Source organism: Anolis carolinensis, chromosome 4 (genome assembly GCF_035594765.1).
Source record: "Anolis carolinensis isolate JA03-04 chromosome 4, rAnoCar3.1.pri, whole genome shotgun sequence".
In the NCBI taxonomy this organism is placed as follows: domain Eukaryota; kingdom Metazoa; phylum Chordata; class Lepidosauria; order Squamata; family Dactyloidae; genus Anolis; species Anolis carolinensis.
In genome coordinates, this window is record NC_085844.1 from 93,114,900 (window position 1) to 93,140,952 (window position 26,053).

Genomic DNA, 26,053 nt, shown 5'->3' on the forward strand with positions numbered 1-26,053 from the left:
CTGTCAATGATAAGTGAACACTTGAAATATGTGTCTATTAGGTTTTTTTGGGGGTGGGATTAGTTCACGGGAAGTTACTTAGTTGAGTATTTAAATATAAATTGATACAGGATTCTGCCTAAAAGGTTTTATACATTTTGATACTTTATACTTTAATCTTTGCCTAAAACAGGACCAAGCTCCAAGTCATCCTGCTCTTGAGGAAGCACTTTAAGTTCTCTTAACTCTGAGAAGGGCTCCTGATCCTGCGAGTTCTATCTAATGGCAAAAGGTGCATTTGCATTGCAGTCTGACACCACTTTAATTGCCATGGCTCAGTGCTATGGAATTATTGGAGCTACCGCTTTACAAGGCTTTTAACCTTCTCTGCCTCCCTAATCTGTAACTTCTAGGATTCCATAGCATTGAGCAATAACAGTTCAAATGTCAGGAAAAAAAACCAGATTAACATCAAATATATGTTAACAAAGAACACTTTGATGATGTAAATTAGATCAGCAGCATGATTTTTGGTCTGCAATCCTATACTTATTTGTGTGTGTGCCTGGGAGCAAATTCAGCTGAACACAATCAGGTTTACTTCTGCATCTAGAAAGTGCTGGGTTACACGGTTGATGCAATTTAGATTGCAGTAGTGTTGATGTCATGATATGTGAGCTCTTTCATCAACAAAGATGGATTTTACTGAAAGCATAATTATCCAAATTCACATACATGATTACAATGAATTAAATGCTTTTGCTGCAGGTGTGTGGTAGTAATTATGGAAGAAGTATTTATACCTAGGTGGAGAGATTAGGTGCTACAATATTAGCACCTGTTTTTATTGAAACAATGCAATTAACATAATATATTGCATATGTGATCACACTACGGTAGAATGGTATTCATTGAGTTTAAAAGTAATGTTTCAATTTCTGACACACCACAAAAAGGGGAAAGTTAGAGAAAAGTATTAAAAAGACAACATCAACAAAGGGGAATGATAACCAAACCTTTTTAATTTGATTCTTTTTAAGGATCCACCTGAACATCAGGAAGAACTTCCTCACTGTGAGAGCTGTTCGACAGTGGAACTCTCTCCCCCGGGCCGTGGAGGCTTTTAAGCAGAGGCTGGATGGCCATCTGTCGGGGGTGCTTTGAATGCGATTTCCTGCTTCTTAGCAGGGGGTTGGACTGGATGGCCCATGAGGTCTCTTCCAACTCTACTATTCTATGATTCTATGATTCTAACTTGTGGAATTGTGCAATACAAGAAGTCTAATTCAGCCAGCACTTTAAACACTCTGACACTACATCTGCCCTGTTGGCTTGTTGCAAACTGCCTTTTTACGTTTAATGTTTTAACTGTTTACTAATATTAGATCTATTAGTAAACATGTACTGAATGTTTGATTTATATATTTAAATTTCTATTTTTGTTATTTTGAGTTGTTTGATAAGTACACCTGATGTTGTTCATTTTATTGTTTATGATTTGATCTGTTTGTTATGTTTTCACATGTATGGTTGGCATTGAATTTTGCCATTATGTTGTAAACCACTTTGAGTCCCCACAGGGTGAGAAGTAATGAAGTAACTGTTGTAGTTCAGCCTGTGCTACCTGTGTTAGTGCCTGATGTCAATGAGGTTGACATAATAATAATAATAATAATAATAATAATAATAATAATAATAATAATAATAATAATAATAACAACTTTATTTTTATACCCCGCCCCATCTCCCCAAAGGGACTCAAGGCAGCTTACATGGGGCCTTGCCCGACACAACAATATAATAACAACAGCAGGACAATAAAACAAATATCACAACAATAAAACATCAGCATCAGTAAAACAGTCATAAAAATCAACATACAGCATAAAATGTTAAAAACAGGAGACTAATACACGGATCTGGGCCAAAGTGCAGAATATTTCAAAATGGGGAGAGGTAGTTTCACAGCTAGGCCTAGGCTTGTGTTTGATTCTGGGCCTGTGTCTGATTGCAATGGATGAATGTCTTGACAGGCCTGCCTTAGAGCCAGCGGTTCTAAATTCTTGAAAGGGACTGCTTGTTTGAAAGAGATTCTTCAGACACAGATGCAGCTGGGGAGGTTAATGTGCTGGCAGATAGGAGGCAAGACTTTTGTAAACAAAGAGAAAGTTCCCAGCTCTTCCGTCTCTCGGTTCACCTTCGAGAAAAAAAGAGCAGATAAATTATCTGCTGAGAAAGTGAAACAGAATGCATTTTTCTCGGGGAGGAGGTTTATTAAGGCAAAGAGAAAACCCTGTGACTTCTTTGGGGTCAACGTTGGTGTTTCTAGTCAGTCATGCGTATTCATGCTCTAAGTTTTCTATATGGATTTTGCTTCATGATTCCTGTCATGTCAAGTGTTACCCTTCGAATTCAAGTATACTCTTTCCTGGTTCCAGTACCACTTCATGCCTTGTCTTTTGGGGATTTACTCTGCCTTTTTTTTGGGATTTTGCAACCTTGTATCTTGTGATATATTCCTGTACCTTGGAAGTGAAGGACTATTGCTGATGTTTTGAAAAAACCTTTTTGTTCCTTTTTATTGCTTGGCTTTTTATATATTCTTCAATAAACTGCTTGCTGATAATACTCAGCTGGTGTGGTGTTTTATGGTCAAAGAGGTATAGCTCTGGAATACAACAGTAACACATTTTTGTTAAGTAATTATGCCAATGGGAGAACTCCTTTCTCCCTCATTATTAGAGCTATTGGGATGAAACTTGCTATAATTGTACAACACATTTACCATTGTAACCACTCCCATCTAAGTTTCAGAACCTTTCAGTCATCCACTATTTTGGGGGGAATTTTAAAAGTTTTTACAAATAACATTAAAAAAACTACAAGAGCTATCACTTTGATTTTGTCTACAATGGCACAAGATAATCAGGGGGATGTTGACAAGCTGGAATGTGTCCGGAGGAGGGTGACTAAAATGGTCTGGAGAACAAGCCCCATGAGGAGCAGGTTAAAGAGCTGGGCATATTTAGCCTGCAGAAGAGACAACTGAGAGGAGACATGATAGCCATGTATAAATATGTGAGGGGAAGTCATAGGGAGGAAGGAGCAATCTTGTTTTTGCTGCCCTGGAGATTAGGATGCAGAACAATGGCTTCAAACTACAGGAAAGGAGATTCCACCTGAACATTAGGAAGAACTTCCTAACTGTGAGAGCTGTTTAGCATGGGACTCTCAGCCGTGGAGTGTGGTGGAGGCTCCTTCTTTGGAGGCTTTTAAGCAGAGGCTGGATGGTCATCTGTCAGGGGTGCTTTAAATGCAATTTTCCTGCTTCTTGGAAGGGGGTTTGGACTGGATGGCCCATGAAGTCTCTTCCAACTCTATGATTCCTCCCAAGTTTCAGACATATTTGCACATCTGATTTTTGGGGAATTTTAAAAGTTTTGAAAAAAGTTTTTTTTAAGCCATACCAGTTATCCCCATGATTGTCACTATATGACACACAACATACCATAGAACTACAACTTAGGGATTTTCCTCCCAGTCCAGCACAGATTTACTATAGGTCCTCTTTGCAGATTCAATAATTTATTGGAACTCTAAACTGCATGGCTGGCTGCTGCTATGGACGGATAATAGCTCTCCCCTACCCCATTGGGACTTTCTATTGCAAACAGATTTCTTGGAAATATTGTTTAAGGCAGGGCCTTTTGAATTCTTTGCCACAGGGTTCCTCGCCTTCCCAAACTACATTTCTCAGAATTCTGTTCAAATCAGAAGAAAGGGGCTGCCAGATTCAAGCCTTACTATGTCTTCCTCAGTTTCCTTCCCAGCTCGCTTGCCCTCCCACAATGGTGACAGGCAACCTGGCACTCCATAATTTAAAGAGGAATTGTTTCTTTGGCTTTGCCCCACTGGTACAGTTTGCTTGTGCTGAAAATGAAATGAAATGAAACAGAGTAGTGTGGCCTCTTTCATTGACCAATTTATCTAAACATGTAATAAAAACAATGAGAAATTCTGGAATTTGGTAAGTGACATACCAGATTGTGAATATCCTCCTCTTATCGCTCACAGGAGAACGCAAAACATCAGAGACATCTTGATTCATTCAGATTTAGATTCCAAATAATACATTACTAAATCCAACTTGATAGGTAATTTCACTTGTCATAATTGTTCCATATGCCCACAATTGTTTTTTAAGAATCTTCACACTAAATTCCAATATAAAATAAATCATTTTGCTACTTGCTCCACTGAGAGGGTAATTTATGCCATTACATGTCCCTGCTCACTAATGTACATAGGCCAAACAGTCAGGGAAGTCAAACTCCGCATTACAGAACATAAAAGCAAGATCAGAAAGCATTCTATTGATTCTATAGCATTTTGAAGATTTAAACCACAGTCCTGAATCACTTTGGGTCCAGATTTTAGAAGTCGTCACATCTTCCAAGGGCATTGATTTCCAGACGAAGCTCCTACAATGTGAATCTTTTTGGATTTTCACGTTCTAAGCAGAACATCCAAAAGGGTTGAACAATACTAACTCTTATGATTGTTTCTTATAAAAATTGGAGGTGTTCCTTTAAATGTGATTCATGAGTAACAGCAGCTACATTACTTTGCAACCACCTGACCGATGTGCTTCCCATATGAACAGTGAGATTAGTTACTCAGCTTCATATTCGCATTGGAATAAAACTTATCAGAGTATCATTGTTAAGAAATAGACCTTTTTGTGAGTATAATTTTTACATTATCTTTGTTATGTATATTGTATGTCTCATGCAACTATGTGCCTTTTAAATAACCTTTAGCCACTAAAGGTTCCCTATAGGATCCATATTAAGAAAAAACTCAGAAAAATATTACAGATAATAGGCTACATTACACCTGGTGAAGATTCTCTTGAGTTGAAACTGGTTGTGGTTTTGGAGTCTACTATTTCATAGTAAAGAAATATGAACAATTATTATATATGAGAAGAGGAGTCAAATTTGTGAATTTGGAGTCTATTTCCTAGTAAAGAGCAATTTTTGTGTATGAGAAGAGGAGTCAATTAATCTTTCAAGGGAAAAATATTATTTTTACTGTGAATGCAACAGTCCTTTGTTTTACTGTATAGCAATGGCTTTATTTGTTTTTGTATTCATATTGATGCATTGAACTAAATATAGATTTAATGATATTCAAAAAAATTGTGAATTACTATAACAGTGGATAGGTGTCTTTGTAGCTCCAGGGAATCCATTTTCCTTTATAAAATGCCCCTTAACATCGCCCCATATGTACAGATGGTATGAAATAGATCAGACATAAGAGGCACAAATGACTTTTTGCACAGCCCTAATAACTATGTATTCTCCCAACCAACCACGGAAGATGATACTGTAGAAATTGAGTAACCAAGAGGCTCAAACCACAATTTGGTAAAGAATAGTTATTATATTTGGAGCCATTTCAAAAGCTACAAGTAAGAGAAAACATGGCAAAAATAAGAAAATGATGCATGGAATCATTGAATGGAACAGGATGGTGTGAGATTCAGCCTAAAATATGCTTCTTTTCACAACACATAGTTAAAACTATGGTGCTTATTTCCACAAGATGTAACTCTGGCCAACCAGTTCAGATAATGTTAAAAGATGATTGGATAAATCCTTGGCACATAAGGTATCAGTAGCTTCAACTCAGAATGGTTCCAGCATTGCAGGCAGGATGCTTCCAAATGAAAGCCAACATGGTGTAGTTGAGCATTGGTCTAGGACTCTGGAAGATGAGATTGAACTCTGTTCAGCCATGGAAACCCATCAGATGAAAGTCATGCTTTCATCCTAAGAGAAAGGCAATGGCACACTGCCTCCAAATAAACCTTTTTAAGGAATTGCCATAAACCAGAGTAATCCGGGCTGGGCTGTGGCGCAGGCTGGTGAGCAGCTGCTGCAATAAATCACTCTGACCATGAGGTCATGAGTTCGAGGCCAGCCCATGGCGGGGTGAGCACCCGTCAATTAAAAATAAAATATAGCCCCTGCTCGTTGCTGACCTAGCAACCCGAAAGATAGTTGCATCTATCAAGTAGGAAATAAGGTACCACTTATAAAAGTGGGGAGGCAAGTTTAACTAATTTACAATGTTGGAATAAGGAAGTGAGGAAGTGCTGTCAGAGTGGATGATGAAGCAGCTGCTCCCCCCTGTGGCCAGAATCGAACATCCCCTCAGAGAAAGTTAAATTGCCTCTGCGTCTGTCTGTCTGTCTGTCTCTGTCTTGTTTCAATGTGTTTATGGGCATTGAATGTTTGCCCTATATGTATATAATGTGATCCGCCCTGAGTCCTCTTCAGTGTGAGAAGGGCGGAATATAAATACTGTAAATAAAGAAAGAAACAAATAAATCCTTAAAGCACATAACAACTTGCTTTCTAAATACCAGACACTGGGGGCTACATGGTGAAAATTCAATGTGTTTGTAAACAAAAGGTTAGGAAAAAAGGTAATATTAATGGCAATTTTTTGTCAGTTTTTTTTTCTGGCAGGAGGGAAGGGAAACTTCAGGTGCAGAAATAGATGGGGTGGAGGACTGCAAGTAGTTCATGGACTACATGTTGCCCCTTCCTACTGTTCTTCGCCTTGAAAGAAACCCATTTGTACAGCTGAATGTCCAGAAAACATTTAATGACTCACAGTCAGAGTTAAAACTAGCACAGAAATAACAGCAATCTTCATTTTTGTGCAGCACTTGAAAATAATGACTTGAGCATGGAGTGAAGGGGAAGAGTCAACAGAACACTGTCAAAACATCTAAGTATAGTGTTTGTCTAATCAATAAAGTTGTCATTATCACGTGGCATAGGGCTCGCCTCTCATGCAATATAGCTGAGAAGGGCTCTCATGTAATTAAAGCAATTACTTCATTTTGGCATATCTGGAAGATTGCCATTCCCCGTATTTAATAAGGAAGGGATTTAGGTTGACAAGATCTATGCCACTATGTGCCATAAAACAAACGGCTGAGTTGTCTATTACTCAGGCAATGCAAACCCGTTTTTCATGCTGTTTTGTCAGGTCTAATTTCTCCCTCGAGTCCAGATTGCATTAGTAGTCATCATCCTTAGGAGGAAAGGATGCTTAATTATTATTTTAAGTAATGCATTCATTCCCCCCGTTAAAAACATATCTTTTTAACGGTTTGCTTCTTTAAATAACATTGTTTCAGATATACTCCACATATTTCATTTCACTTATTTCTTCAGAAGTAATGTGTGGAATTCAATGAGTGAAAACATGAAATACTCGTTTATGCAACGTAACTTATTTCAGCGAGTCTATATTTGGTTTTTTAAAAATGCCCCATATCGTTGGTAAAAAAGTAAAAAGGTAAAGGTTTCCCCGACGTTAAGTCCAGTCATGTCTGACTCTGGGGGTTGGTGCTCATCTCCATTTCTAAGCCGAAGAGCCGGCGCTGTCCGCAGACTCCTCCAAGGTCATGTGGCCGGCATGACTGCATGGAGCGCTGTTACCTTCCCGCCGAAGTGGTACCTATTGATCTACTCACATTTGCATGTTTTCGAACTGCTAGGTTGGCAGGAGCTGGAGCTAACAGCGGGCGCTCAAGCCGCTCCTGGGATTTGAACCTGGGACCTTTTGGTCCGCAAGTTCAGTAGCTCAGCGCTTTAACACACTTCGCCATCGAGACTAAAATAGTGAGGCAGCCTGTTCTGAGAATCAAAGATCCAAAAGAGTGCTATTATCCACTTATTTTAAAAAATTGAATTTTTTTCTTTTCAATGTGGAATCATTAAGCACAAAGAAAGTTATGCATTCTTTCAAAGTAGTGACTGGCTTGAATTGCCCTCATGTTTGCAGCAGGTAGGCACTTGAGTTACTGCCATTGTCTGAATGCCAGCAATTCTAGGGAAAAGCACACCGAGTGGAATAATTTAGGAGCAGAGATGGACAAACCAGGTTCCATTGGCGGTTTAGAAGCAGGATGTTCAGTTGTATAGCAGTTGTAAAGCAGTTTTATATCAGTTGTATAGCAGAAGATTTTTATAATAGTTTAACAATTGCACAGAAGTTGACATTTCAGCAGGTAAAGTGTGTCCTGCTTGTATTTGGGGCTCTTTTACACTATGCTGTTATTGTGATGTTATTCTACTTTAACTGGCATGGCAACATTGTACAAAATTCTGGGATTTACAGTTTAGAGAGGAGCATTTAGAATTCTCAGTCAGAAAGCTCTTGGGTATCACTAAACCACAAAATGCAGAATCCCACAGAATGTTGCCATGGCAGTTAAAGTGGAATGGTAGCGTTATAATAATGTAGTGCGATAGGGCTAGTGTGTTGTGTAATCTGCAATAAAAGAAACTCTTTCTTATACAGAAGCTCTGTTCTACTCTTCAATTTGTTTTGTCACCTTACTTAGAAAGCCACAGTAAACAGGGAGAGATTAATACAGTAGAGTCTCACTTATCCAACATAAACAGGCCGGCAGAACGCTGGATAAGCGAATAGGTTGGATAATAAGGAGGGATTAAGGAAACGCCTATTACATATCAAATTAGGTTATGATTTTACAAATTAAGCACCAAAACATCATGTTTAACAACAAATTTGACAGAAAAAGTAGTTCAATACGCAGGAATGTTATGTAGTAATTACTGTATTTATGAATTTAGCACCAAAATATCATGATGTATTGAAAACATCAATTACAAAAATGCATTGGATAATCCAGAATGTTGGATAAGCGAGTGTTGGATAAGTGAGACTCTACTGTATATGAGATTTGGAACTTGTAAAAGAGACTGTACAGAAAAACAAGGAAAAGACACAGGTTCAAAATGTAAACTCAAGACTGCAAACCCAGCGTCCCCTTTCTCCTTTCAACACTGCTTTTAGACCATCTCTTCAAGACAACATTAGAGTAACTGGGTTAGGACTTCATCACATGGAGCGTTTTTTCCATCGTAGGACACTTCATTTCCATTTCAAGGACGAAGAGGCACGGAGCCCATTGCCTACTTCTGACTGCCATCTGTTGCCCTTCATCCTTGAAATGGAAATAAAGTGTGTTGAAAGAAAAAGCCTAAGGCAGGCTTTTAAACAAGACATTCAAATGTGTATGTTTGATCCCATAAATCACATTGACCTTGTATTCTCTACTTGTTGAATGAGGCCAAAAGTCAAGAAAATTCATGACCATTCATCACTCACTGCACCCGGCTATATCTGCCTAGAAGATCAGGTGGCAGAGGACTCTTACAAGTAAAACAATCAGTCAAAGAAGAAGAACATGGCAGAATATGTAAAGCAAAGTGAAGAACCTGCTTTGATTGAAGTCAAAAATCAGAAACTCCTCAAAGCACAGCAGACAAAGAATCAGTACAAGAAAACCACACTACAAACTAGAGCTGACAGCTGGCACAACAATACATTGCATGGAAATTTCCTTGACAAAATTGAAGGAAAAGCCGATAAGGAGAAGACCTGGCTCTGGCTCATGAATGGGACCCTGAAGAAGGAGACAGAAGCCATCAGAACAAATGCAATTAAAGCCAAGATCGAAAAATCAGCTGATGACCCAAAATGCAGACTGCGCAAGGAAGCTGACGAAACCATTGATCATATCCTCAGCTGCTGTAAGAAAATCGCACAGACAGACTACAAACAGAGGCACAACTATGTGACCCAAATGATTCATTGGAACTTATGCCTCAAGTACCATCTCCCAGCAGTAAAGAACTGGTGGGATCACAAACCTGCAAAAGTATTGGAAAATGAGCACGCAAAGATACTGTGGGACTTCCGAATCCAGACTGACAAAGTTCTGGAACACAACACACCAGACATCACAGTTGTGGAAAAAAAAAAAGGTTTGGATCATTGATGTTGCCATCCCAGGTGACAGTCGCATTGACGAAAAACAACAGGAAAAACTCAGCCGCTATCAGGACGTCAAGATTGAACTGCAAAGACTCTGGCAGAAACCAGTGCAGGTGGTCCCGGTGGTGATGGGCACACTGGGTGCCGTGCCAAAAGATCTCAGCCAGCATTTGGAAACAATAGACATTGACAAAATTACGATCTGTCAACTGCAAAAGGCCACCTTACTGGGATCTGTGCGCATCATCCGAAAATACATCACACAGTCCTAAACGCTTGGGAAGTGTTCGACTTGTGATTTTGTGATATGAAATCCAGCATGTATCTTGTTTGTTGTGTCATACAATAAAATAATATAACATTATATATATATATATCGCCCTATCTCCTCAGGAGGACTCAGGGCAGTTTCCAACATAAAGCAAAACATTCAATTGACCACACAACAACGAGAACATAATAAAAATAATAAACATAATAAAACAAGAACATGCAATTCAAAACAATCCACAAAAATTAAAATCCAGTGTCAATATACTCCAGTACTAAGTAGCTTGCAGGGCCCCCTTTAGCATTAGGTTAGAGAAGCTGGGGATAACTAGGGGAACTCACCCCGTTCTGTGGACTCGAACCACTGACCTTCTGATCAGCAATTTCTGCAGACTAGTCGTTTAACCTGACGAGCCACCATGGCCCTCTTCTTCATAGTGGCTTTAAAAAAAACTGTAGTTAGGAGTTAAGGAGAATATCCTCACATAGATAAGCCAATTAACACATGTATGGTGATGAAAAGTCTATGTCATATAATAATTATTGAGACTTTTAGCCTCAAAATGATAAGAGGAAATAGAAATGCAAAAAATGCAAGTACAATAGAGTCTCACTTATCCAACACTCGCTTATCCAACGTTCTGGATTATCCAACGCATTTTTGTAGTCAGTGTTTTCAATATATCATGATATTTTGGTGCTAAACTCGTAAATACAGCAATTACTACATAGCATTACTGCATATTGAACTACTTTTTCTGTCAAATTTGTTGTATAACATGATGTTTTGGTGCTTAATTTGTAAAATCATAATCTAATTTGATGTTTAATAGGCTTTTCCTTAATCTCTCCTTATTATCCAACATATTCGCTCATCCAACGTTCTGCTGGCCTGTTTACATTGGATAAGCGAGACTCTACTGTCGTTAACATTGCCGGAAGTGTTTCTATTAACTAGCAGTTGTTGGGTGGCAATAAAGATGCCCTCTGTGAGCTGGTTAATATATGTGATATATTTTTACAATGTTTATTTTCAGGTTACGGGAACCTTTTAATGAATTCCTGGTCAAAATCCTTTTTTATCAGTGCATAAAATAACCAGAGAAGAGGGAGACTGGACCACTTCCCTCCTCTCATAATCTCTTGACCTCATCTGTCATTCAGGAACAAAGATATCTAAGGCAGGAACATCTAAAATCAGATGCCGAATTAAGGGATGCCCTGAACCAGCACATTCTAAAATAGATCTTACTGCCATCTGTCATAATAAAGTCAATGCAAAGAGACCAGATAAGCCCCCTTTTTGCCAAGTCATTTTACATCTCTGACAAATACTCTCTTGCTTTATGACCTTGGTAAGTTGGAAGAAACTGTACTTCATGTGATTTACATGGTTCGCTACTTTCTTTGCTCTTTCCCCAGATTAGCTATTTTAAAAAATCACTGGTGGTTTCCTCCCGCACCTAAAAACCTAATTCATCACTGTGGCAGAGGCCATACTTTAAAAGTTTTTGACTGTTTAGAGAGAACCAAATGCAATTAGCTGTTTTGTGATTCATTCAGAGTGGCAGCATTAATTGGAGTAATTGATAGGCTGATTAATGAATAAATCAGATATTTAAAACTGAGTTTTTAATCAGCACTGTCCTTTTTGAAAAGATGCTCCTGTGCCAATCATAATGTTCTAGATGGTTTCCCATGAACCATCTGCTGAGGTTTAATGTAGCAATTAGTCTAGTAATGTAGGTGCCTTGAAATTACCCCTCAAAATTACCCCAAATGAGAGATCATATTTATTTATGGTATGTTGACACAAAAAACGAGTTAATTACTAAAAACGTAAATCTGATTGTGCTACTGCTCTGTTAAGAATAAGTCAGGTGTTATGAACAAGGATTTATTTTTAGGACAGATATGCAGAGCACAACTGGACAGGCATAGATACTGACCATAACAATGCCTGCATTACTCAATCTGGAATCAGTTGTAATTATATTGTCTTTGACCATAATGTGATTGATTTCCTTTCATATGGGCTAAATAATTTGTCAGTGCAAGGGTTCCATCATCCACCTCACTCACAAAACGGAGGCTGTCAATCCATTCACTGTCTGGGAAGGATTCTTCAGGATTATTTAATAAGTAACATGGCTTGATGAGGCCATGTGGCAGAAAGCAGTTGTGAGCTTACAGAGGTCAGTGTTATCCCCATCAATCTCTATTCAAGATTTCTACAGTATTGGGATCATGGAGTCAGTCAGGAGATGAGAGGCAGGCGCTGAAATGGTCCTTATAGGAGCAACCTATGACCAGTTTCCCTTCCCATTAATATAACAAGCTGCCATGGCTCTGGTTACAGTGGTACAAACTTATTTGCACCACTTATGGTGCGGTGAGTTCACCTTATCTGCCAGAGCATCATCTTCTGTATTCCTAGCATTTGTAGTTTGGTGGGGCAGGAGTGTTCTCTGGCTGAGAACTCTGATCATCCCTCTCCAAGATAAAAGGCCAAGGAGACAGCCATAGCAGTTGAGGTGGAATCATAGCACTATAACAGCAGGAGGAAAAGGTCCACATTGTGCTGTTAAGGTGCCCTTCGTGATGTGTCTGGGTAACATGAGGTGGGCAAAGCAAACTATGGTTCTGGACCTCTGTACACCTCTCATCCTGCCTCAGTTTGTCAAGGTTCAGTCAGTGGTGGTGGAGATCAGGATGGCTTGTTTTTCTTACTGCCTCATCACATTAGAGCATGAATCCACTTTAAATCTGGTTTCTGCCTCCTGCAGAATTCAGGGGTTTGGTGAAGCCCAGGACTACCGTGTTTCCCCAAAAATAAGACAGTGTCTTATATTATTTTTTGCTCCCAAAGATGTGCTAGGTCTTATTTTCAGGGGATGTCTTATTTTTCCATGAAGAAGAATTCACATTTATTGTTGAACAAAAAAATGAACATTTATTATATACTGTACAGTAGTTGTTATCACAAACTAACATAACCAAACCAAACAAACTGTGACTCCTGTCAAGAATTTCTTGTTACTACCATTATTTACATGTACAACTGGTATGTAAATTTACCAATCCTGCATGCTCTGGTGTTTGTTTGGCGGGCACCGGGCATGCTAGGTCTTACTTTCGGGGGAGGCCTTATATTTAGCAATTCAGCAAAACCTCTATCAGGTCTTATTTTTTGGGGATGTCTTATTTTCAGGGAAACAGGGTATCTGGCTGAGCTGTTTAAGGCCCTTCCCTAAAGTGGATTTAAAGTGGATCCAAGCTCTAGTGTGATGAGGTCCTTAGAAACTCCTAGGAGCAGCAGCTCACATTCCTAAGTAGCTTACAGGTCCTCCTTTAGCATTAAAAAAATCTCATCATTATTCAGTGTGTCAAATTGAGCTCATAGGAGATAGTGGTGCAGTTCTCCTGCAAAAGTACAGTAGAGTCTCACTTATCCAACATTTGCTTATCCAACGTTCTGGATTATCCAACGCATTTTTGTAGTCAATGTTTTCAATATGTGATATTTTGGTGCTAAATGTGTAAATACAGTAATTACTACATAACATTACTGCGTATTGAACTACTTTTTCTGTCAAATTTGTTGTATAACATGATGTTTTGGTGCTTAATTTGTAAAATCATAACCTAATCTGATGTTTAATAGGCTTTTCCTTAATCCCTCCTTATTATCCAACATATTTGCTTATCCAACATTCTGCCGGCCCGTTTATGTTGGATAAGTGAGACTCTACTGTAGAAACCCACAACTATTTCGTGGGTCATAGCATTTATGTTTGTTTTACTTGGTACCCTCCTCCTTTGCCTGGGCAAAACAGACACACATGATACACAGGAGGAAGAGGAGGAGCAGGTCCTGTACATTGTCACCTCACCAGGATCTGCAAAACACGGGGCCTGTTCTTCCTTCTCTCCCTGTGTGCTGCTCGTGTCTGTTTCATTTGGGCAAAGAAGGAGGAGGAGAGGAACCAGGGGAAATACATACACTTGGCACACAGGAAAATGAAAAAGAGCTGGGATCTATGGGAAGGTGATTTATGGGCTGCTCCTCTTCCCATGTGTCTGTTTTGCCTGGGCAAAGGGAGGGAAGTACCGGAAGAGAAAGACAAACATAGCACATAAGGTAGACCAAGTCCTAAAGATGGGGCTACCCCGTCCACATTCAGGAAGTCAGTGGGAAGTACATGCCAGACCCACCTCCTGAACAGCGTACCCTACTGATCTCATTTTTTTCTTGTCAGGATTAACCGGAGTTGCTTCTGGAGTGAGAGAATTGGCCGTCTGCAAGGACGTTGCCCAGGGGATGCCCGGATGTTTTTGATGTTTTACCATCCTTGTGGGAGGCTTCTCTCATATCCCCGCATAGAGCTGGAGCTGATAGAGGGAGCTCATCCGCACTCTCCCCGGGTGGGATTCGAACCTGGCAGCCTTCAGGTCAGCAACCCAACCTTCAAGTCACAAGGCTTTTATCCCCTAGGCCACCGGAGGCTCCTACTGATCTCATGAGGGTGACTGTTCACAGGGCAGCTCAACTTCGGGAGCTAGGTGCAGTGTAGGCAGTGATGAATCATCTCCCCACCCACCTCTTGGAGATGGGACTGTGGTGCAAACATTCATAGGGTGGCCCCATCTTCAGCAGCCAGGCATGATGCAGCTAGTGATCCCTCTCCTCCCCTACCTCCTGATGATGGTTCTGCCATGTGAATATTCACATGGCGGACTCAACTTTAAAAGGCAGGTGCAGTGGTACAAACTCATAAATAATCAAAATTGTGAATGTAAAACTGTGAATCTGGAAGGCTGTATTGTGTGTATTTTTTAAATACTGAATCTTGTTGATGGGAAACTCCCCACTGGTGTGGAAATAATCTATTGGACAGCTATTTAACCTCAGCAGACTGAAAGCCAAAACCAAGGTCACAACAACATCTGTTTTAGAACTCCAATATGCTGATGATAATATAGTCTGTGCTCATTCAGAAGGCCTACAAGTCACTCTAAACACCTTTGCATAAGCATACGGAAAACTTGGCCTCTCACTGAACATCGAGAAAACCAAAGTGCTCTATCAGCAGGCACCAGCATATCTCTCTGCAGTGCCAAAAATACAGCTCAATGATGTAATGTTAGAAAATGTTGACTATTTCCACTACCTTGGCAGCCACCTCTCCAAATGTAGTCAGACAGATGATAGAGTTAGATTGAGGGAATCCTTTCCCTGTTTCCAAAGCATGCCTAGATAGGCTTTACTGTGTTTCACTCTGTCCTGTTTACGTCACATCCCTTACTTTGAAGTTAGTAGAAATGTGAATCTTCAGGGACACTAACTTCTCATTGGTTAGAATGTCTTTTATGGCCCCAATAAACTGGACCATGAGGTTGGAACCATTTTTGGTTCAGTCTCTCTTCTCCCTTTGTTCTTCTAGCTAACAAGCAGCATCTTGCTGTCTCTCCTGGCAAGATGTAACTATTTAGATGTTTGTTATTTTTCCTTTCTTATTTTTCCTTAGAAACCAGTCTAGAGTAGACTAGACAGCTCCCAAGCCTTTCTATCTACAGCGGAGTTCTTTTTACCTGAATAAATACTTTTGAACTTTTACTGAGACTCTGCAGTCCATTGCAATCCTAAATAGACAAAGGCTTCTCTTTGCTCGCCCCATGTAAGTAACTGTTGCATTTGAAAGCTTTTGCTTTTGCTACTCTGCTGCATTTTGGTGGAATCTCCCCCAGAGAGGGTTAAATTGAGTCTAACCGCTCAGAGATTACCATAACACTGGAAAGTGAAATCCATTTTTTTTTGGAGAAGCAAAGGTTGAGAATTACTACTCCAGACCCTTTCTCTCTTTCTTCTCCTTGTTTTCTATCTTCTCTTGTACCATCACCCCAGTTCTTTGAGGAAGAAGTGAGAACAATTTGGATAAATCCAGAAATTTAATACAGCTGAGACTGTGCAGCAGTTTCTTCTTCAGCTCCAACTCCTATAGAAAGGTAGAACAAAGGCAAAAACCTAGTAGTTCTGTCTCTACATGAGGTGAGTTACTTGATAATTTCTTATATACCTAATATCAACTGCTGTTGATATTCTCTGAGCCCTGAAAACTCACAAGTCCTTGTGTGGTTGTTAGGGTGGTTTTAAATGGCATTTCTTTAGAAATTTATACACTTTTGTGTACCTGAAAGTAGGAATAACTACTTTCAGATGGCTTCATTATGTTTCCAACCCAATAGATATAATTCAGCCACCTGAGTTTGCAATTCAAGGGAATTATTTTTATTACAATACTTTGAAATTGCTTTAATAATGTTCTGTATAATCCAAAATTTAACATCTGAAAATTGCTGTGCAGTCCATTTCATATGCCATTTTTCATGCTTTTCATCATTATGAATTACAATAAACTTGATTTAAGAATTTATTTTCAGAAGTTATTTGAGAACACGCAACATGAAAGCACTCTCTCACCTGCTTGCTTTCAAGTTCACTGGTGTCAAAAATGATTTACCATCTAACTCGTAATAAACTTCAAAGTTCAAATTGCTATTTGTAGTTTACTTGGTAGATGTTTGTGAGTCATCACCATCTGAGGAAGCTTGTGAAATGGCACAGGAAGGCAATCATAAGACAAATGAAAAAGTTCTCATAACCTTGACAGTAAAATGTCAGTTGTCATGACCTGGATCGTTAAAAGATCTTAATCAAGGATTTTAAACCCATCTTCATTGACTCAGATTTATTTACCTGTGCATCTAGGAAGCAATGCTGAAGTACCCCCGTAACACATCTTATTGCTTTAATAGCAGCAAAGTGCTTGTCATGAATGAGAATAAATGAATGGGACTTTATTTCTATCCCACTCTATCTCCCCAATGGGGACTTAGGGGAACTTACAACATATAGAGAGGCAAATATTCAATGCCATAAAAATACAAAACAACATAAACCAAAAGATAAAACCCAATGAGGCAGTGCTACTAGGGCAGGCATGGGCAAACTTTGGCCAACTTAGGGAGTTGTCCTCTTCTACACAGAGGAATTCTCAGCCAGTGAATCTATTGCTTCACTCAACCTCAAATCTCAGAATTCCATTGGATGTAACAATTAGTGCGATATCGAACTGTGTGAAAGTAACTTTACATTCTTAAAACTTGTTCCCTTTCTGCTATGTAAGGAATTATGCTGACAGCGAAAAGAAATAAGAGAGCAGTAACACAAAGTAGGTCGGTTCCATACTACTTTCTCTCTCCCACTCACCTTCCATTTTTTGCAGAAATGTTTTCAATTAGACATCACTGCGAAGGTTAAGTAGATGAATAGGGGTGTGCAAAATTTCAGAGGGCAATTCATAAGTCACAACAACAACAACAACAACAACAACAATTTGTATTCTGCCCTTCTCCCTGAGGGGACTCAGAGCAGATTACAGCATATGAACAGACACAGGCAAATATTCAATGCCTTGTTATAATGAAATACAATGAAATACAAAGGCAAAGGCTTCTCTTTTCATTTCCAGCTTCTGGAGGCGGTGCTCATCTTTGGCTCTGGAGGAAGTGCTCATTTCCATTTCCAAGCCAAGGAGTTTGCATTGTCCATAGACACCTCCTGGTTGTATGGCCAGCATGACTGCATGAAGTGTCTTTTTGCCCTCTTGCTGAGGCAACAAATACCCTTGTTTGTGTCATTCCTCGTGTTTTCTCTATTTTTTTTTGTCTTCCCTCCCCCTTTCCCCTTTTTCTTTTCTTTATGCTTTTATTCCTACTATCCTGAAATCGAATTGTCCCACCACTTTCGATGTAAAAGAAAAACCAGTACATATAAATATTTTTGTGTATTTTTTCTTCTTTTCTTTTCTTTTATTCCTAATAAAAATGATTTTTTTTAAAAAAAGAACAAGGGAAAGGAAGAAAAAACAGTATAACAGATTGTAAAAGAACTATCACTCCAAGGGAAAAAGGGATTGTAATAATAAAGACGACAAAGTCAACAAAATGGAAGGGGTGTGTGTATGTTGGATTCCAATTAGCAGATTGTGTGCATAGACATGATTCAACCAGGGAAGTGGAGCCAAACTTATTTTCATACTTAGAGAAAACAAAACAAAAACACACACTGAACCTTCAAACATGGAAATGACTGGATAAGATAGGGGTAGCATCTCTTATAACATGAACATTTGGGGAGTAGCATCAGGAAATGTAGTTATGGAGATGTAGCTACATGATAAATATACGTCTCTTGATACAGGATCTCAGCTGAATTATGTTCTTATGCATTATTTAGCAATAATGATGTCAATCATATGCTGCAGTCCTGTGAAGAATGTTCCTACTTTGTGCCAGTCAGAGCCGGCCCTAGGTATTTTTCAAGTGTAGGCGAACAGAATTTTGGCACCCCCTCCCCCAAAACCAATCACTGAAAAATAAAAGCGTTGGATAAGCGAAAATGTTGGATAATAAGGAGGGATTAAGGAAAAGCCTATTAAACATCAAATTACATTAAGATTTTACAAATTAAGCACCAAAACATCATGTTTTACAAGAAATCAACAGAAAAAGCCGTCTCAACTGCGCCCCCGTATGTTTTGCACCCCAAGTGACCGCTTAATTCGCCTCATTGTTGGACCGGCTCTGGTGCCAGTGTTATAGTCACTAGGAGGACTGATCAGCCAGCAGCAAAAATCCACACAATTACCTGCTTCAGGAGTAAAGTATAGACTAAATCAACCCCTATGAGCATTAAGCTTACAAAAAGCACCAAAGAGCGAGCTAAACCACAAGCTCTTTTGTGTATAAATGTATGAATTACCACTTTACCAATATTTTTGATAAAAGAATTTCCTTTTTGGATACACATAATTATAGACTACACAACCTCTTATATGTTTCTCTAATGAACTTAGAAAGTTCACTTCTAAAAAACAATGCCCCTGGGGAATTCTGGGAGTTGCCATCAAAAGGGTAACTTTTCCAAAATTTGGGTCTGATGTCTTTCTTTGTCACATGTTAGTGTATAGAGCTGCAGTTACAAAAGAAACAAATGATGCATCTTGGACGACATGGATGGAGCTATATCATTCTGCAATGCAAATGTGTGCTGCATGTCCCTTTGCAGAGCTTCCATTCTGTTAGAAGTGCGAGGGATGGTTGAAGATTGAGTCCTGTTGCCTCAGGGCTTTTAAAAATATTGATTAAGGTAAAAGCAGCAATTAAAATCTGCATTACTTTAATAGAATCATAGAATCATAGAGTTGGAAGAGACAGAGTTCCACCACTGAACAGATCTTACAGTCAGGAAGTTATTCCTAAATTCTTCTTCAAGCAAAATCCTCCAGGAAGTAGTAGCCAACAATGAAAGGACCAAGGCAGTGACATCGCCAGTCCATCCCCTGTTTGGATATCATTTAACATGCCAATGCCTTAAATCAAGAAATAGCTTTCTAAGATCTACAGAGATATTCACAGGAACACCTCAGTAAGCAAGAGTCCAAAGATTGCAGGCTAAAACCTGGGACATCAGTCCATGGATGAGACCGGATGAAAGGCTTCCTCCTGGGCACACTGAAGACTGGGTGACATGGAAGGCACTGTACAGACTGTACTCTGCCACCATGAAGTGCAGAGACAATATTCAAAAACAGGACTACAAAGTGGAGTCTGTGACATGCGAGTGTGAGGAAGAGCAAACCACAGACCACTTACTACAATGCGGTCTGAACCCTGCCACATGTACAATGGAGGGCCTTCTCGCAGTGACTCCAAGTAGACAGCTTCTGGTCGAAGGACATTTATTATAATGCCAAGTCTTTAACTTTGTTTGTGTTTCTAAATATATTACAACTGTACCCTCAGTTTTTCTTCTGTTACGATAAATAAATAGGCTACCTTTCCTGTAATTTGAACCCATTACTCTGAATAATAGTGTCTAGGACAGCAGAAAACAAGCCTGCTCTCTCCTCCTTGTGACATCCTTTCACATATTTATACATGGCTATCACATCTCCTCTCAACCATCTGCAGCCTAAACATACCCAGCTCTTTAAGATGCATGGTCTCCAGACCTCTGATCATTTTAGTCAACCCTCTCCTGGACACATTGCCTTTCTTAGCTGCAGCATCACATTGTTTCCTCATGTTCAACTTGTCATCCATGAAGACTCCAAAGTCTTTTCCACACTGACTGTTGTCAAGTCAAGCACCACTCATCCTGTATCTTTGCATTTCATTTTTTCACCTAAGTATGGTATCTTACATTTATCCTTGTTGAAATTCATTTAGTTTTGGCCCAGCTCTCTGTTAAGGTCATTTTGAATTCTGATCCTGTCCTCTGGAGAATTAGCTATCCCTCTCAATTTAGTGACATCTACAAACTTGCTAAGTATGCCCTCTAAACCTTCATCTAAGTCATTAATAAAGATGTTGAACAGTACTGGGCCCAGGACCAAACCCTGCAGCACTCTACTCATCACTTCTTTCCAAGATGAAGAGGAACAATTGGTGAGACTTCTATGGGTTCGGTCTTAAGTACATTCATAGCACTCTGTACTGGTTTACCCAGGAAGCATAAACACTACTGAAGTCAACAAAATGACTTATAATGCCTAAATAAAGAAAATATCCCAATTGCATCTAACTAAACATACCAAGCTATTCATAGCTCTGCAGAGTTTGATAGGCTTTATATTTTTGTGGCAGTCTGTATGCTAGAATTCTAGCTGCTGCATTTTTGACTTGTTGAAATTTCCAGCAATCTTCAGAGGCAGTTCCACAGATGATACATTCAAATTATTTTAATTAGGGTTGCAAAAAAGGAAAGAAATCAGAAAAGGAGCTTAAGTAAGGCTTAATGAACACAATGGCCTGAACTTTATTGCTGGTCCCAATTGGAATAGATTCATTAAATCAATGGGATTTATCTACATGTTGACTCACCATTCAACAATCAATTCAATGGATCTACTCTAGTTGGGACTAACCAATGGGATTCAATCTACAATTGCTGGAAGATTAGACAGGGAAACATAAGACGTATAATTGCCCCCCTACATTTGCTGTCTTGATATCTGCAGATTCAAGCATTCATGGATTTGTCTTTGCTCTGCCCTGGCCAATTTAGTTATTCTTTCCAGTACAGAAGTGACACTTGGCTCAGGTTCTTTATCCCAAAGAGATAAGAATGCAGACAGTGTTAAGAGCCCTCAAACCTTGGCTCAGTCTGTTTCCCATCTTTAGATATTAAGAAGCAGGAGGAGTGAGTTCCTCACAGTTGGGTACCCCCATCTCCGTTTTCTCACCTTGATAGCTAAGAGAGAAAAGAGAGTGAGATATGATTCTTTCAGACTTTTACAACATGGATTAAGCTCCTAACAAATGCTGGGAGTTTATTCTATTCCATGACAGTTGGGGGAGGAGAGGAATTAATGCCTACTCATACCTCTTGCAGACCGAAAAGTCCCAGGTTCAAATCCCGGGAGCGGCTTGAGCGCCCCGTTAGCTCCAGCTCCTGCCAACCTAGCAGTTCGAAAACATGCAAATGTGAGTAGATCAGTAGGTACCGCTCCGGTGGGAAGGTAATGGCGCTCCATGCAGTCATGCCAGCCACATGACCTTGGAGGTGTCTACGGACAACGCCGGCTCTTTGGCTTAGAAATGGAGATGAGCACCAACCCCCAGAGTCAGACATGACTGGACTTAACATCAGGGGAAACCTTTATCTTTACTACCTCTTCAATCTGGGGTTACTGTGTGGTGGCATTGATAGTGATCATAAACCCTATGAATCTGGGGCTGCAGTGTGAATAGTACATACCAGCTTCATCTTTGGGTGTCGGTGGTGATCACTCCCCCTGAAGCCAAAATTCAGCTATCCACCAAGAGGCAGGTGAGGATCTGTTGCCCGATGTATCTTGCTACTTTGATAGCCAGATGAAAACACACGGAGTGGGTTTGAAGACAACAAACTGAAGTTTATTAACTTTCAGGCTTGAAAGGATGTCTGATACAGAGTCTCTGCTCAAAAGAAATAGAACATAACCAAGCAATACAGTGCAAGACATTTTATCCTCTTTGACAGCCATCCAAAGTCTCCATGCCCTCCTCTGAAAACTGGTCAAGTTTGGATCTGAGTTCTCGTTAGCTAGAGAATCTTGCCAACATCAGAGATAGATGGAGTCTTCTTTGTGGTGGGAAAAATTAATAACTGCAATTTGTCTATTTGAGGCTGGAGCCAAATCCAGATATTTATTTTAAGTGCATCTTTTTGGGGTGGGTGTCAATTTTTGACAACACTCCACTACTTGAATCTGCAGCTGCTGTGTGAATGTGCATATGGCCCTGGGCTTTGGGAGGCGGGCAGTGGGGACTGGCAGTCAGAAATGCATTCTTCATGTTTGCTGCCATCTGGGGAATCCTCAAACCACCTACTTGGGGAGCACTCAGGCTCTTTGCTCCCACATCCACTATATTTTCAATATTTCCACTTTGTGGGTGGTGAGTGCTCCAATCCCTGAAAATGTGGATGGAAAACTGTAGTACAGGGGTCCCCAAACTTTTTAAACAGGGGGCCAGTTCACGGTCCCTCAGACCGTTGGAGGGCCGGACTATAGTTGAAAAAAACAACAACAACCCTATAAACAAATTCCTATGCACACTGCACATCTCTTATTTTGAAGTAAAAACAAACAAACGGGAAGAAACACAGCCTCAATGTTAATCATAATCATAATAAAGATAATAAAGAGGGTTGGAAGAGACACCTTGGGCCATCTTGTCCAACTCCCTTCTACCTTTGTTCACCAAAAGCACAAGCAAAGCACCCCTGACAGATGGCCACCCAGCCTCAATGTTGTTAATAATAATAATAATAATAATAATAATAATAATAATAATAATAATCATCATCATCATCATCATCATCATCATCATCCATCACACAGTCCTAAACGCCGGGGAAGTGTTCAACTTGTGATTTTGTGATACGAAATTCAGCATACATATATATATATATCTCGTTTGCTGTGTTATACTGTGTCTTTGTGCCAATAATAATGATAATGATAATGATAATAATAAAGAGGTTTGGAAGAGACCCCTTGGGCCATTTAGTCCAACCCCCTTTTGCCTTTGTGCACCAAAAGCACTGGCAAAGCACCCCTTAGTAAATTATTAATTAAATAATAATTAAAATACCATTATAAACAAGCAAAGCTTTAGAAGGTGTGCAACAGGTGAGGGAGGAGGTGGGAAAGATGGAGGAGGAGGGAGCCGCCGTCACGGGGGCCGGATAAATGGCTTCGATGGGCCGCATGTGGCCCCCGGGCCTTAGTTTGGGGACCCCTGCTGTAGTAGATATTAAAGCATGTTAGAGTCCAGAAATACATTAAAGTTGTAAGACTAATATAATATATTCCTGCTGACCTGTTTTCTCTCAAAAGGTTATACTCGCAAACCGCAAAGAATCATGTCTGGAGACTAGTTTTCAGTAAGTGAAATACATTATTTTATAGTCAGTCTCACCCTTGGTTCCTTTAAGACAAAAAGTATTTGCCTTTTATGCAATGAACATTTTGGCCACTGAACTGAGCAAACCCATCAGCTTCTATCAACTAGTTATTATCTAACAATGAGAGTTAAGGGATGAAGGGGTGCATTGTGAGAAGGGCTGCTCTAAGAATCTTGTTCCACTCCACAAGAGGAATAAATGAGTCAGTTCTCAAAATAGTAAATGCTTTGCAGATTCAGACTTTCTTGACCATAGCTAATGATAAATTGTAGCGGAGCTGCATTAGCTTAACAAACAACATAATCACATTTAAACTTTATTGAATAGAGGAGTCAGAGATGGAAATAGGTCTCAAATAAGAAACATTATTTCCTTATCTGGCCAACCAAATATCTATGATGTTGAATAAACAAACATGCTATGAAAAGCCTATACAGGCAACCAATTGCCATGTATTTGGAGTTGTAAACTGCAGAAGACTCCATGACCCCCCTATGTGCTCTGTTCTGGACAGCTCTTTTAGTTACAATGTTTCTCATAAGCATAAATCCTAAAAATACCAACAGTAGAGTCTCACTTATCCAACACTCGCTTATCCAAGGTTCTGGATTATCCAACACATTTTTGTAGTCAATGTTTTCAATACATCGTGATATTTTGGTGCTAAATTCATAAATACAGTAATTACTACATAGCATTACTGTGTATTGAACTACTTTTTCTGTAAAATTTGTTGTATAACATGATGTTTTGGTGCTTAATTTGTAAAATCATAACCTAATTTGATATTTAATAGGCTTTTCCTTAGTCTTTCCTTATTATCCAACATTATTTGCTTATCCAACGTTCTGCTGGCCCGTTTACGTTGGATAAGCGAGACTCTACTGTATTTGAGGTTTGAGTTGCAGAATAACAATCCTCCATCTATTCCTGAACTATAATTTCCGTGACTCACCATTGGCCAGGCTGTTTGAGGCTGATAAAAACATGTGTTCATCAAGATGAGGTGGGATATCCAGAGATCCCATAGCTATGCTGTGGTTCCTTTTCATTTCATTCAAAGAACCTAAGGATACAACAGCACTCAAACTGGTGGCCTAGAATGTAAGGCATATATACATAATTTGCTGTCCAGTCATTGCCAATTAGGGAACTGCAAACAACAGGGATTTCTCTATACATTTGATAGGATATAGCAGATCCGAGTCAATGGCCAGTCAATACACCCTGCCCATTACTAAAGTTTCCTCATCAGGCTTCATCTTGCTATCTGTGGACTTCCACTATTGCATAGAAATGAAAACGTAAGAGTAAAGACAGTGAACAACAATATCTTTCAATCCACTTTAATCCTTTTAAAACCTTTCATATTTGTGATGGATCCAATCCTTGACCCACTGAATCCTTTCTGAATGCTCTGGATTAATAACAATTCACTCTGTACCTTCACTGGCATGAGAAGGAGGATTCCTGGAAGAAAGAGAACAATCTACCCACAGCAAATATTAAGCTTAGTCTAAATCCTGGTTCACATTTCTAAGTATCTTACGTTTCTGAACTTGGCAGTAAGCTAATCAAGCACACTTCTTACACCCTGCTTCATACCTTTTGCTTTTTATGAATTCACTGGAAAACCATTTGGGGCTATCTAGTTTTCACATCCAAGGGCTTTATCACATCAACCTGCTATTCTGCTCAAGTGACATTCACGTAAATAATGGTTATATACTGTATTGAGCAGTTTCAATATTGCCCCTCTCTTCAGGAGTATAATTACTCCAGTTTGCCAATTTGTGGTCCTGGGATTATGCTTCCACACACTCATATAATCCTGCTTTCCTCCACTACTGTGGTTGCTTAATTTTTATTTTTAGTTAAATTTGTACTTTATCCATCAGCCCTATCCTTGCAACTGATTTGCACTAGCCCGCCCGCCTTACCCCAGAAACTGTTTACTATTCCAGGTCACTAGTTGTTGTTTGATTATTGTTTTATACTGTGTCATATTGTTGTTATATATTGTTTTATGATGCCGTTTATGGATTTTAATGTTGTTACATTTTAACTATGTTGATTGGGCTTCTCCTCATCTAAGCTGCCCCGAGTCCTTTCAGGGAGATGAAGGCGGGATACAAAATGAAGTTGTTGTTATTATTGTTATTTTATTATGACACAGCAAACAAGATAGATATGCTGGATTTCATATCACAAACTCACAAGTCGAACACTTCCCAAGTGTCTAGGACTGTGTGATGTATTTTCGGATGATGCGTCAGATCCCAGTAGGGTGGCCTTTTGCAGTTGGCAGATCGTAATTTTGTCAATGTCTATTGTTTCCAAATGCCGGCTGAGATCTTTTGGCATTATTATTATTATTGCATTAAAAAGAAGAACAGC

General features: G+C 39.5%; 1 long non-coding RNA gene across 2 annotated transcripts in view; it reads left to right on the plus strand.

Annotated features, from left to right (window-relative positions):
- Positions 1 to 4,621: 4,621 nt before the first annotated feature.
- Positions 4,622 to 26,053, plus strand: part of LOC134299016 (uncharacterized) — a 74,001-nt gene continuing 52,569 nt past the window's right edge. For both annotated transcript variants that reach the window (XR_010006177.1, XR_010006178.1), the window contains exon 1: positions 4,622 to 4,720. This is a non-coding gene — a long non-coding RNA (uncharacterized LOC134299016). The remainder of the gene's footprint in view (positions 4,721 to 26,053) is intronic.